Source organism: Hoplias malabaricus, chromosome 8 (assembly GCF_029633855.1).
Source record: "Hoplias malabaricus isolate fHopMal1 chromosome 8, fHopMal1.hap1, whole genome shotgun sequence".
NCBI lineage: Eukaryota > Metazoa > Chordata > Actinopteri > Characiformes > Erythrinidae > Hoplias > Hoplias malabaricus.
The window spans coordinates 22,972,612-22,985,361 of record NC_089807.1 but is presented as its reverse complement, the minus strand read 5'-3'; the positions used below and the strand labels follow the sequence as shown (position 1 = coordinate 22,985,361).

The window sequence follows — 12,750 nt, the reverse complement described above, 5'->3', positions numbered from 1 at the left end:
AAGGCGGGAATACACCCTGGAGGGGACGCCAGTCCTTCACAGGGCAACACAGACACACACATTCACTCACACACTCACACCTACGGACACTTTCGAGTCGCCAATCCACCTGCAACGTGTGTTTTTGGACCGTGGGAGGAAACCGGAGCACCCGGAGGAAACCCACGCGGACACGGCGAGAACACACCAACTCCTCACAGACAGTCACCCGGAGCTGGAATCGAACCCACAACCTCCAGGCCCCTGGAGCTGTGTGACTGCGACACTACCTGCTGTGCCACCGTGCTGCCCATCACTAGAAGTACCAATATGCTTTTTAAGAAGCATATTGAATATTTAAGAAACCAAAATATGCAGGGCAGCATTATCTGACTGCATGCCTAAACAGAACCTAACAAAACAGGTAAAAATACAAGAAAGTGTAAATATTGATAGTTTAGCAATGGCAATAGTCCTACCAGACAAGGTCTAGACCGCTCCAGGTGTCTGAACACATCCAGCCGAGGCTGAATTTAAACAAGATACTACAACCTAACACACTTATCTTGCCACATAGAGATTAGAATTTCCACTTCTCTCACACACAGTGGTGCGTCAAATGAAAGCAAACATTCTGAAAGAACAGCTGTACATTCTAGTAAATCAGTACATGAATGCCGTTCATTTGGAATACTTTTGTGTCTCACCACTGGGAAGCAAAAATCTTTCAAAAAACTAGGCTAATAACAGAGAGAAAAGGAAGCTAAAAATAAAAAGACACACCATTAAAGAAAGATCCTCTGTTGGTCATTTTAAACATGAAACCACGAAGCATTGTTGTGTAGCTGACTGTGCTTCATCAGTTGTGTAGGTCAGGTGAATTGTCTTAACAGTTATGTAAATCTACCTCAGAGGACATTCTCCAAAGTTCACATTAGGGCACCTCCCAACCCCCACTGTGTCACAGGCCTGTCTCAATATAGCGCTAGGCCCCTGGCCACTAGAATTCACCCAGATAGCAGGATGGTAGTTTCGAGGAAGTTCACAATGAGAGTACAGTGTTTGGCAGGCGGACAGACAGACTGGAGGGAGCTTAGATTGTTGTTTGACGTCACTGTCACTGAACAAATATAAACAAAAATCAAACACAGATGCTTTCAAAGTTGAGTTTATAGGCCACATTTATGAATTGCTCCACATTCAGATTAAACCCCCTGCAACTGAAATAACAGTTAAATAATATTTATAATAATTATAGTAAAATAATATTTTTGTATATTATTAGAGAGAGGGATCATGGATCACTGCCACTGGATCATGGACTTTCTGACAAAATAATGAAACAGCAAGTTGGGCCAAGTAAACATGCCTGACACCTGGCCCCTCAGTACTGGTGTACCGCAAGGTTGTGTGTTCTCACCCCTTCTCTTCAGTCTCCACACCAATGACCATCTTTCTAAGGAACCAGCTGTTAGTTAGTTAGTTTGAAATTAACACCATAACACATTTTTGTCGGAATAATAGCTCTCATAATATAACAAACAGATTTATTATATATTAGGACATACCTTTAAGGCTGTGATTATTTTTTGCCCACTTTGTAAGTGCTGCCGTTACTTTTTCTGATATGCATAAACCATTATTTTGAAATTACATTAGGCCTTCACTCATCGCGAGGGAACGCCAAGACAAACAAAGAAACAAATATAGGCAAAAGTATGTCATTTTGTTTAATTCAGTTTTGAAAATATAAACATACTGTTTATGTCGATGTATACATATTTTAAAACATATTCTTCCTTCAAAAAATGTAAGAAATCGCTGTAGGATGCCATCCGTGTTCCCATGGCACTGTGTTTGGCAGCTGGTTGTTTTCCTTGGTCGCAGAGCACGCATTAGTTAGTAGATACTAGTAAGACACAGCATTGGTGGTGCAACCCGATTTAGTAAAAGGCTAGTTTGAAACTAACGGCTTCATAAAGACTTTACACACAAACATGTAATGAACTTACGTAAAACCTGTGCAACCCAGTCCTGGAGATGAAATGGGGCATATAAAATCAACACAATTTAAAAATTATAATAGAATAAGGTATAATTATGTTCCCCAATTTAAGCGACAGGATATGTACCCTTGAGGGTACCACATGGGTAAAGATACCAAGACAGTGACAGTTTTTCTAGACAGTGTATGATTCCTGAGTATACATTCTACTATCAGTAGAGGTCCACTGCATGCATGAGTACATAAACCATTTTTTCACTGGCTACTGAGGTGCCCCTAACACACAACTTGACTTTCTCTCCCAACAACTGAACTATATAGTGAATAGGGTACACAATTTTATATATCTTATTTCAGTCTCATCCAAGGTGTTATTGCCTTGTGCCCTGTGATTCTTGATAGGCTCCAGACCCACTATAATCCTTCATATTTTAGCGTATTATAATTTTTTTCCTTAAAACACCAACTTTATTTATTTATTTATTATTTTTTTTTTTTACATACACATTTTTTATCTGTTGCCTTTTACCATTCAGCTCTGTGGGCTAGGGCTCCAGCTGACTGATTGACAGTCTTTGTGCTAAACCCAGTTAGCAAATATTGTGCAGTGGTATACAGCCAGATTCTTTTCTCATGTTAGCTGCCTCCCATATTTTGTGAACCATTTACTGCAGATAGATTGTAATTTAAAAAGGGAATCTTTGACATTTAACACTTTTTGTTTTAAGTGAGAAACATATACTTATTGAGAGCAACATTAATTTCTCAGGCAAAGGCTGCTTCCTAAATCTCTTACTAGTCCCCCTATTCCCTATGTAGTGCACTCCACATGTCTTTAAATACTGGACTATGAAGATGTTTGATATATCTTACCATGAAATCTTTGGGACCCAAACCACACTGGACATATAGACCCAGGACTGAATAGATCAATATTTTCTAACTGACATATAGCACCATGTAAGTCATAGGGACAGATTTGGGACCCAGACAGAAAAACTAAATTTAGTCAGCAGGTAGTTTATTAAACAGGGCTCAAACAGCTGTGTTAATGCAACAAACATGCTCTCAGGAAGTTTCAACATTTCTCACAGCCATATTACAACAAAAGACAATTCCAAATTAGTCTTACAGAAGAGACTTTGCGCTGTGATTCTTTGCAGTGTCTTGGACATTTTACCTCCATATTCCTCTGTTAGTGCTGTGTCTGCTGTTGCTTATTGCTGTTTCTTAGCATGAATTCACAAATATTTTATATAAAAGGTAGCTAATGATATGCTATGTTCAAATATTGACTGATATCACAGACTATGCCAAACAAAGTGATGTTATGCATTACAAAGTTCCCTTTAACGCTAATCACATGGTTCCCATTAGGAAAATTACTAGGTGGGGTACTTAACACTGCCCAAGACACAGGTAAAGTTGTTAGGCCTGCATTAGTGGGGTACACTGTCTCTCATAAGAGCTTTCTCAATTGCAGCTGATGCAAAAAGACACTGCTGGAATACTACCACTAGAAAGCTGCTGGAGCTTGTTAAGCAGGCCGCATGGAGGGAAGTTGCCTGGGGTTTCCCTAGCGACAAACCTTCCATCTCCTGTGTATTCATTCATAACTGCATTCATATGGGTCAAAAAACAAATTCTGTAGTTTCTCCGCAGATCTGTTGTTTTATAAACAAAACCTTTTTTAATGTTGCCATTAAAAAATGATTGCCACTCCTCACTAATGAACAAGATATGGCAGCTTTTTCACAAGTAGCTGTATTTTGAAACAGAAATGAACTACATGCTCTCAATGCAAAGCATGCATCTGCAATATTAGCACACCTGCTGTGCCACTGTTATTTATCTTTGTTGTGGATGTGTATCAGAGGGGCAAGCACTGGTCTGACAATGCATTTCTCCTCTGATTTGCATTTAATCCATCCTTTCAGCCACCAGAGAGAAGCAGAGTGCACCGCTTTCCAATAAAAGCTGGCCAAACCTGAGAGGGCAGTATTCTGAACCTCCCTCTTCAGTAATAGGTTTGCCAAAATTTCAGTACCCTAGAAACTAGGCTAATAAACAAATCTAAGTAATGAGTTTAAAAATGTGTATATCTTTCTGAAACATAAGAGTTCAGTGACACCAAAATCTTTAGTTTTCTATTAATGAACAATTTTGTGTTTCTAACAGAACTAAAGAAATTGCCATTTAAAGGTGACATTCATGATTTTGACAGAAAAAAAAAACGTATTATTGCTTATTACCTCACCATTTGCTAATGTGTTTACAAAGCCCTAGTGTCTGTAAATGGTAAAAAAAAAATGCTCATGGCCAAAATAAAAAAAACAAAAAAAAAACACTATTTTGGAAGTTTTTAGGCTAAGGGGAAGACCTGCAAACATTGAAAAGCATGAACTGAAAGGAGAATATTGCTTTACTCCTGCTTCATACATGGGTAATATTGACTTATTTTAGTTGTAGATGAAACTGACTCTAAAATTAAACAATTCAAGATACAAATGAATTTCTGTGATAATAAAATTTCAGCCATTTAGAAACTACAGTCGTTTTTTTCCATTCCAACTTAAAACATGCCGAACAATCGTAGACTTTCCCTTTAAGCACAATATCTAAATTAATTAGTTCTACTAATAAGTTTTTAAACGTTTTTGTGTAATGTATAATTTAAAATACAATAATTTTATTGGTCTTTGTAATTTTTTTCATAACTGATGCATAGTATTAAAAATGACAATTCTACAGCAACATACAACTCCAATTCCAATTAAATTGGGACGTTGTGTAAAACAAATAAAAACAGAATACAATGATTTGCAAATCCTTTATAACCTATGTTCAACTGAATACACTACCAAGACAAGATATTTAATGTTAAAATTAATAAAATTTATTTATTTATTTATTTTTGCAAATATTCACTCATTTTGAATTTGAGACCTGCAACACGGTCCCAAAGAGTTGGGACAGGGGCAAGAAAAGACTGGGAAAGTTGAGGAAAGCTCAAAAAAAACACCTGTTTGGAACATTCCACAGGTGAATAGGTTAATGGGAAACAGGTGAGTGTTGTGACTGGGTATGAAGGGAGCATCCCTGAAGGGCTCAGTCGTTCACAAGCAAGGATGAGGCAAGGTTCACCACTTTGTGAACAACTACGTGAGTAAATCGTCCAACAGTTTAAGAACAACATTCCTCAATGTACAATTGTAAGGAATTTAGGGATTTCATCATCTACAGTCCATAATATCATCAAAAGATTCAGAGAACTTGGAGAAATCTCTGTAAGTAAGCAGCAAGGCCAAAAACCATCATCATTCTGTAACGGATATTACCACATGGTCTAAGGAACACTTCAGAAAACCATTGTCTGTGAACACAGTTCATCGCTCCATCTATAAGTGCAAGTTAAAACTCTACCATATATCAACAACACCCAGAAACGCCACAGGCTTCTCTGGGCCCAAGCTCATCTGAAATGTACTGATGCAAATTGGAAAAGTGTCCTGTTGTCTGACAAGTCCACATTTAAAATCATGGAAATATTGGAAATCAAATTTGTGTCCGTTGTGATTCAAAAGCCAGCATCTCTGATGGTGTTGGGGTGTGTTACAGCCCATAGCATGGGTAACTTGCAAATCTGTGAAAGCACCATTAATGCTAAAAGGTACATGCAGATTTTGGAGCAACATATGCTGTCATCCAAGCAATGTATATTTCAGGGACACCCCTGCTTATTACAGTAAGACAATGCCAAGCCACTTCCTGCTCATGTTACAAAGGCTTGCCTGCAGTCCAGACCTGTCTCCCATTGAAAATGCGTGGTGCATTATGAAGCGCAAAATACAACAACAGAGGTCCCGGACTGTTGAGCAACTGTACATCAAGCAAGAATGGGAAACAGTTCCACCTACAAAGCTTCAACAATTAGTGTTTTCAGTTCCCAAATGCTGTTAAAAGGAAAGGTGATGTAACACAGTGGTAAACATGCCCCTGTCCCAACTTTTTTGGAATGTGTTGCAGGCCTTAAATTAAAAATGAGTGAATATTTGCAAAAAAACAGTTTAATGTTTGAACATTAAATATCTTGTCTTTGTAGTGTATTCAGTTGAATATATCTTGAAATAGATTTGCAAATCATAATTTTTCTGGTGTTATTTATATGTTTTACACAACATCCCAACTTCATTGGAATTGAGGTTGTACTTACAACGAAGCATAGCAATGCTACTGTTCATTTTGTCAGCTTTACACCTCAAATTAGAACACCTCCAGGAAGCTCTGGTTTATTCATGTACACTCTGTGCCATTAGTGGCACCATGTATGCATGAGTTAGCGAACGACTCAGCAAGCGAAGCTATGTTTGAAGCCAATGTGCAACCTTACTATTAAAACAGGCACTGAGTGCTGATTTTAAGAACAATAGGGCTGGCGACAAGTGTACAGGTATGCAGATATTGACAGTTATCAATAAAGGCAACACTTAAATCAACCCACATTCAGGCTCTCTAGCAGTAAAAACCATGCTCTCCCCACTCCACCCATATTCAGGCTCATCAACATAAAAGTTTTTGTGCGAATGAAGCCTAAAACTCTGCCACATAAAACAGTCTAACATGCTAAAACAACACACTTACAACGAAGTGAGGTGATGCCACAGTTCATTTTGTCTGCTTTGTGGCTGAAATTAGAGCACCTCCACTCAAACTGGTTAAATTGTGTATACGCTGTGCCCTTAGTTAGCAAACAAGTTAGCAGGTTAGTGAGCATAGGTAACAAGTGAAGCCACACTGAGCCACAGCACAGTCTGTAGAGAGGGATATTAAAGCAGGGGTCAGAAGCCAATTTTGTGACAACAATAAACACCGGCCCACTCCCCCGAAAATTAGAATATTCACAGAATATCCCGGCCAAAGCTCCAAAGCCCTAAAAACGGTATTCGGCACAGCCCAAAACATAGCATATTAAATGTTTTTTTGTAACATTTTATATATCAATATAAATAGTTCTATAATATATAATACAGTGTAAGTTACCATAAAATGACAAAATGGTAAAGAAAATGTTTGAATTTTTTTAACCCCATATTTCTAAAGAGCATGTTCCTTCCTACCCTCATGAGGATTATTTAATGTAATTCATACTTAAGAATATTTTAATCAAACAAACCATGTTTATTCAGCAAGGAGTGACCTGCACAAAGAGCCATTGTAATCAATGACACAAGGCACAGTCTCAATCAGGCCAACGGTCACATCAGCATCACTGTCAATGGTCTTAACCCCTCCTCTGTCCTGACAGACGGTGGGAATGTTACTGGGGGGAGGGAGAGAAGAGAGCAAATGTAGCAGTCAGAGTGTCACTGTACAGAGACCATGATAGATCCATGAACACTGAAATATTAGATCTACCGCTTCCAAAATAAATAAATAAATAAATAAATAAATAAGTCTCTGGGAATCAATTGTAATAAGGGTTAACCGTATTTAATGGAAACTTAACCTTCACTTAAAAGTATAGACATCAACATCTTACACTGATCCAATAGAGGAAGGAATTTGTACTTCTCCAAGAGGTAAGGTTTTTACACATTTGCAACCCAAATTCAGAGCAGCAACCTATATTACATTAGCGCACACTGATGTCATGTAACCAAGACAACTGAAGCCTTGTGGGCTCCTGGGGATGTCCCTCCTCCTGGTTGGTTGCTCTGGGTAAAAAAAATACATAATGGAAATGGGTGTGTGGGGTGGGGGTGTCTAACTGATGAAAAACGCGTGCAGCTGCAAGAACTGAAAACAGTCACCTACTAACAAAGGACAGATCATATCAACACCCACTCTGTGAGACCTTGATGGATGCTAGACTAACTTTTGCAGAAAATAAGTTGATGGTTGTAACATAAACACTTTTACATTTATAGTTAAAGTAGATGCAGACTAGACCAAAAGCAGGTGCATTGTTCAATGACTATTTGAAAAGCAATATATCCAGAAATGAATTTCAAAGCAACTAGGAAGACAATGTTTACTGACCAAAATGTTATTCTTATTAAACCCAATAGCAATTGTTCCTGGCCTACAAAGACAATGCCAGATTTAAGTCCACAGTTAAGTGTTTATGTAAGAAGATTAAGAAGAGCAAGTCAGATTCAAATCAGAAATGAAGCATCTGCCCACTAAGAGGTTGCAGTCTTCTAGAATGTGACATTAACATTTTACTATTTCATTAGACGCTAACTGCATGTCTATTGAAAAACTTATATGCCTTGTTATCAAATAGTTTCCTTAAGGCACACCGAGGCCAGTGTCATGCTGAAAAGAGGGAATGAGATGGTAAGTTGTGTAAGTGATGATTCAATGCATATTGCACAAGGACCAGTAAAGCTTCCTCTGTTCAAAGCTAAAGCTAAAAACTGCTGTGTTCACTAACATACAAATTTAATACGATTCCCTACGTTTCCAGATGTGGACAAGCCATCTTCAGGATAATTAATCCTGCTGATCGAGGTTAAACATCTGGTTTTTCAAAACCAAACACCTAAATGAACAGTATGAAAAATTAACTGACCAAACGAAATTGATTAACTAGTTCTGCTGAATGTTCTAAATGTCTCTCACAAGATTATATATATATGTATGTATGTGTATATATATATATATATATATATATATATATATATATATATATATATATACACATATACATACACACACACACACACACATACATACATACACACACACACTCTAAGCTCCACTGACCACACAGGAGCACTTTGCAGTCTGTCTGTTGCTCTATTTAATTTGTTTGCCAACATTCACCCTGTTCTTCAGTGGTCAGTAGCTTATCAGAACCACCACAGAGCAGATACAATTTGTTCTCATGATTCTCAGTGGTGCAGTGACACTGACATTGTAGTGGTTTGTTGGTGTGTGTTGTTTTGATATGAGTGGATCAGACACACTGGGGCTGTTGGAGTCTCACTGTTGAACTGACCACCAAATAAAAAATATCCAACCAACATTTCCTTGTGTCCACTGATGAAGGACTAGAAGGTGACCAACACAAGCCATGCAGCAACAGATGAGCTACTGTCTCTGACTTTACATCTCCAAGGTGGACCAAAGTGGTAGGTGTGTTTAATAGTAGACAGTGAGCAGACAAAGTGTTTACAAACCTCAGCAGTACTGCTGTGTCTGATCCACTTGTACAAATACAACACAACTGTCAGTTTCACTGCAGTGCTGACAATGATCCACCAACCACATCATGCGTGCTGTGTGGTGGCCTTGTGGAGATCCTTATGTACTGGCTGAAAGGGAGCAAACAAAAGTATGCAGAGTAACAGGTGGATTACAATCTGTAATTGTAGAACTACAAAGTGCTTCAGTATAGATGGTCAGTGTAGGTGAGACAATGGACAGTGAGTGTAGAAATTAGTAGGTACGTGTATGTAGTATTAAAAGTCCTTTCCTGCTTTCATTTTGAACAGAAATAAATGAGTGTGTCATCACCTTATAGGTTATTCTCGGTACAATATACTTTATACGCAAATAAATCACAAATAACAGTAAGGAAGTTATCATAACAGAAATTTTAGAAACCATTAATCTGTAGGTTGCTAACTCCTCTGTCTTATCCTCTCAACATCTTTTTTTAATGCGAGCCTTAGTTATCAGCAAACAACATTCATTGAATGAAGTGGGTTGATAAACCCTCCACCCTCTCTGCCCCCCACAGAAAAGCAGAAGTGAAAAACTTATTTCTGAAAAATATTTAAATTGACTGAATTTCTGTTAGATACCATCACACTGGTCAACCATTTACAATTTTTGTGGGTGAATGTGTAGATATCCATTATATTTACAAAGGCATATCATCAATGTAAAAAGAGAAACATATAAGAGAAGGACAAACCCTTCTTAATTTTAAACTGAAGTCAAAAAAGATTTTATTCCAAATATTCTGGAGTATTTATATTGGTCCATGCTTCATGAAATTCTCACACAATATGAAGGGCAGCTGCTGTGTTCAAATAATGTAGTAAACTATAAATCGACAAAAAACTGGGAAATGTTTTTCTTTTGAACAGCAACAATAGTCTTCATAATTCTTAACAAACACGTTACTTCCTACAAAACAAATTAGTTTGTTCTTGCTCTGGGTTAAGTATCTTTTAAGAAATGTTAAACATTAACCCCTCATTCAGGTTTGTGATTAGGGGGTCATTAAAAAGCTTGATAAGATCAGGAGAGGATCACACACCTATTAACTCTATTGCTGAAAGAGTTCAGTAGAGATTGATCATCACAAATGTCATACTGGACAATAAATGCAAATGCTTAAGGAAACAATTGGCTGCTGGATGAGTGTCTTGTCAGTACGTTGGGGAATAGTGGTAACAGTTGTTCAATCAATAGGCAGACTTGCTGGCTTAAAATGAGCAACAGATTGCTGCATGTCAATGAGGTCAAAGATGAATGGGGGAATCAGACAGAATAAAAAGGGGAGAAATAGCTTATTGCTCAACAGTTTAGAAATAAGGGTCAAACCTAAGACTTGACAGCATCATTTGAATAGGTAATGCAGGCTTCGCCATGTTTACATCAGCCAGAAGTTGGACAAAATCTGAGAGGAAGTGACGAATAGGAGTGCGGAATATTCTTGCTGTGTAGGTGAAGTGACTCATCGTGGAACTGTAAATTATGAACCGTCATCCAGTTCTGTAGGTTTCGAGGAGGAGTGTAAACAACCTGTGTTGGGTTTTTTCCCCCACAGAGCCTGTACAGTAACTGTCTAACCGTCGCTCTATGTTCATTTCGCCCCAGCCTTCTTACGTCAAAGTTGCCCTACATTTTCATACAGAGGGCAAGCAACGAGATTCAGCCAGTGTTATTTTTCCTTTTAATATTTTAATGGCAAAATAGGTAGAGGTAAGCTTGGAATGCTAGTAATAAACAAGAAAACACGAGCACACAAGGCACAAAACTGAACCAAAATGTACTTGGGGGTCGTTTTGGTTTTCTTCAAAGACTAGGTCGTTCATTCAAGCTATTTAAAAATAAACCGCCAGGAGTGAGACTGCATTCGAAAACCTCTCAAACCCGACAAAGGAGTGTTTAACTTCACTCTGGAGGAATTTTGCGCTTATATACAAAACAGACTAACCGTATATTTATTCTTCCCGCGACTTTAAGACCATTCCATACACGCGGTTGTAGTCGAAGTGAACAGGAAACCACGGTCTATTTTAAGCCACCGAGCAACAAACAAATAAAGTTTCAAATGGCTACAGACTATCGCACTTCGAAGCGTACTACCAAAAAAAAAAAAAAAACAACAACAAAATCAAAACCTCCCTGTTTGTGGCCTCAATCATAAAAGAAGTTTGTTCTTACTGGAGAATACTGGGGTAGAGCTAATGTTACGTGCCACAGTCAAAGCGGAGGAATTTGTCAGTTTGCTTTACGCAGCTTCAGGAGATATTGGCACATTATTCAAAAGCAAAAGCACACACAAATATGAGGTGACGTTACTAGGCACAACAGAGAATGGACAATAAGAGATAATCAAAGAAAATGACGCCCGGTGTCCACACAGTGTGAGCCTCTTTATGTCTGGACTTCGCTTTAACTTTCCCGAAGCTCCACGCCTCGCCACGCGAGGGTTAACGCGACCTGACTCCGCTACTTACATTCATGCAGGCTGGTGGTCTTTAACGGCACGGTGGATCTGCAGTTGGCCCACTCTTCACATGTAAATGTGCGCCTCAAACGCAGTCCGTCAGTAAATCAGCAGCTGCTTCCTCCATCCGCGAAGCGCTTGCCTCACGCCGCACAGCAACGCTACCAAACCCCTTTACCGTTGCTATGGCAACAGACCCACTTCACCCAATCATAGCTCCTCCTATTCGACGTCCCCTGGCAACTGCCGCAACGCGATAGCAGCACTGCTAAAGCTTCTCCCTGACACGCCATTCCGACTCACTCACACGTGGTCTGGGGCTGTTCTTCGACCATGCGATACTAGGCAAAACAACAGTCCGAGGACTCTTTCGTCTTCCATAGTATAGTTTCCCTTTTTTTGATTGTTTGTAAAATATCAGAAGCATAAAAAGTCAACCAAACATAGTTTTATGTAAAACTACAACTAATACACGTTGCTTCTTCTGTGACCCTGTAAAAAAATGTCGACTGAAAAATGTTTTCTCATAATGTGCTGAACAAAGCAGTGCAACTGTTCTCACGCTTACATGCAACCAATGAATGCAATTTTATATAGTCAAAGAACCCTTAATTCAGGTGTAAATATGTAGGAAGAATATATATATATATAATGTGTGTGTGAGACAGGGAAAGCAATATTTCATGATGGACAGAATTATATATTAATTAAATGCAAGCAACCTGCAAATCAGTGGTTACTGAGCATGCACTTAAGAGCTTATGTCAAAGCCTTGTGAACTTTTGTCATTGTTACTGTCTATCCTGCTGAAATATGACTCTTATGTGGCTGTTTAACTGGACAGACAGGATTTCAGTCTTTCCAACCCTTCTTTTATGCTTCATTATTTTTAGTATCTGTTGGTAGTTGTAAGCCTATTTTTCTAGGGCTGCATATTCTTCATAATCTTAAATTAATGGTTGTATATCTGAGTGAACAAAAAGTAGTCTATGCCAAAAGCAAGTGGTTTATTTGTGTCATTCATACCTTCAGATGGAAAAGTGGCGGTATTGCATTCCAGCCATTCTTCTCTTTA

At 38.5% G+C, this 12,750-nt stretch overlaps 1 protein-coding gene across 2 annotated transcripts in view; it reads right to left on the bottom strand.

The window, feature by feature from the left end:
- The window catches only part of foxn2a (forkhead box N2a), a 34,754-nt gene extending 22,935 nt beyond the window's left edge, over positions 1–11,819 (bottom strand). For both annotated transcript variants that reach the window (XM_066679892.1, XM_066679893.1), the window contains exon 1: positions 11,686–11,819. The gene's annotated coding sequence lies outside the window, so the exon portion shown is untranslated. The remainder of the gene's footprint in view (positions 1–11,685) is intronic.
- Between the last annotated feature and the right edge of the window lie 931 nt (positions 11,820–12,750).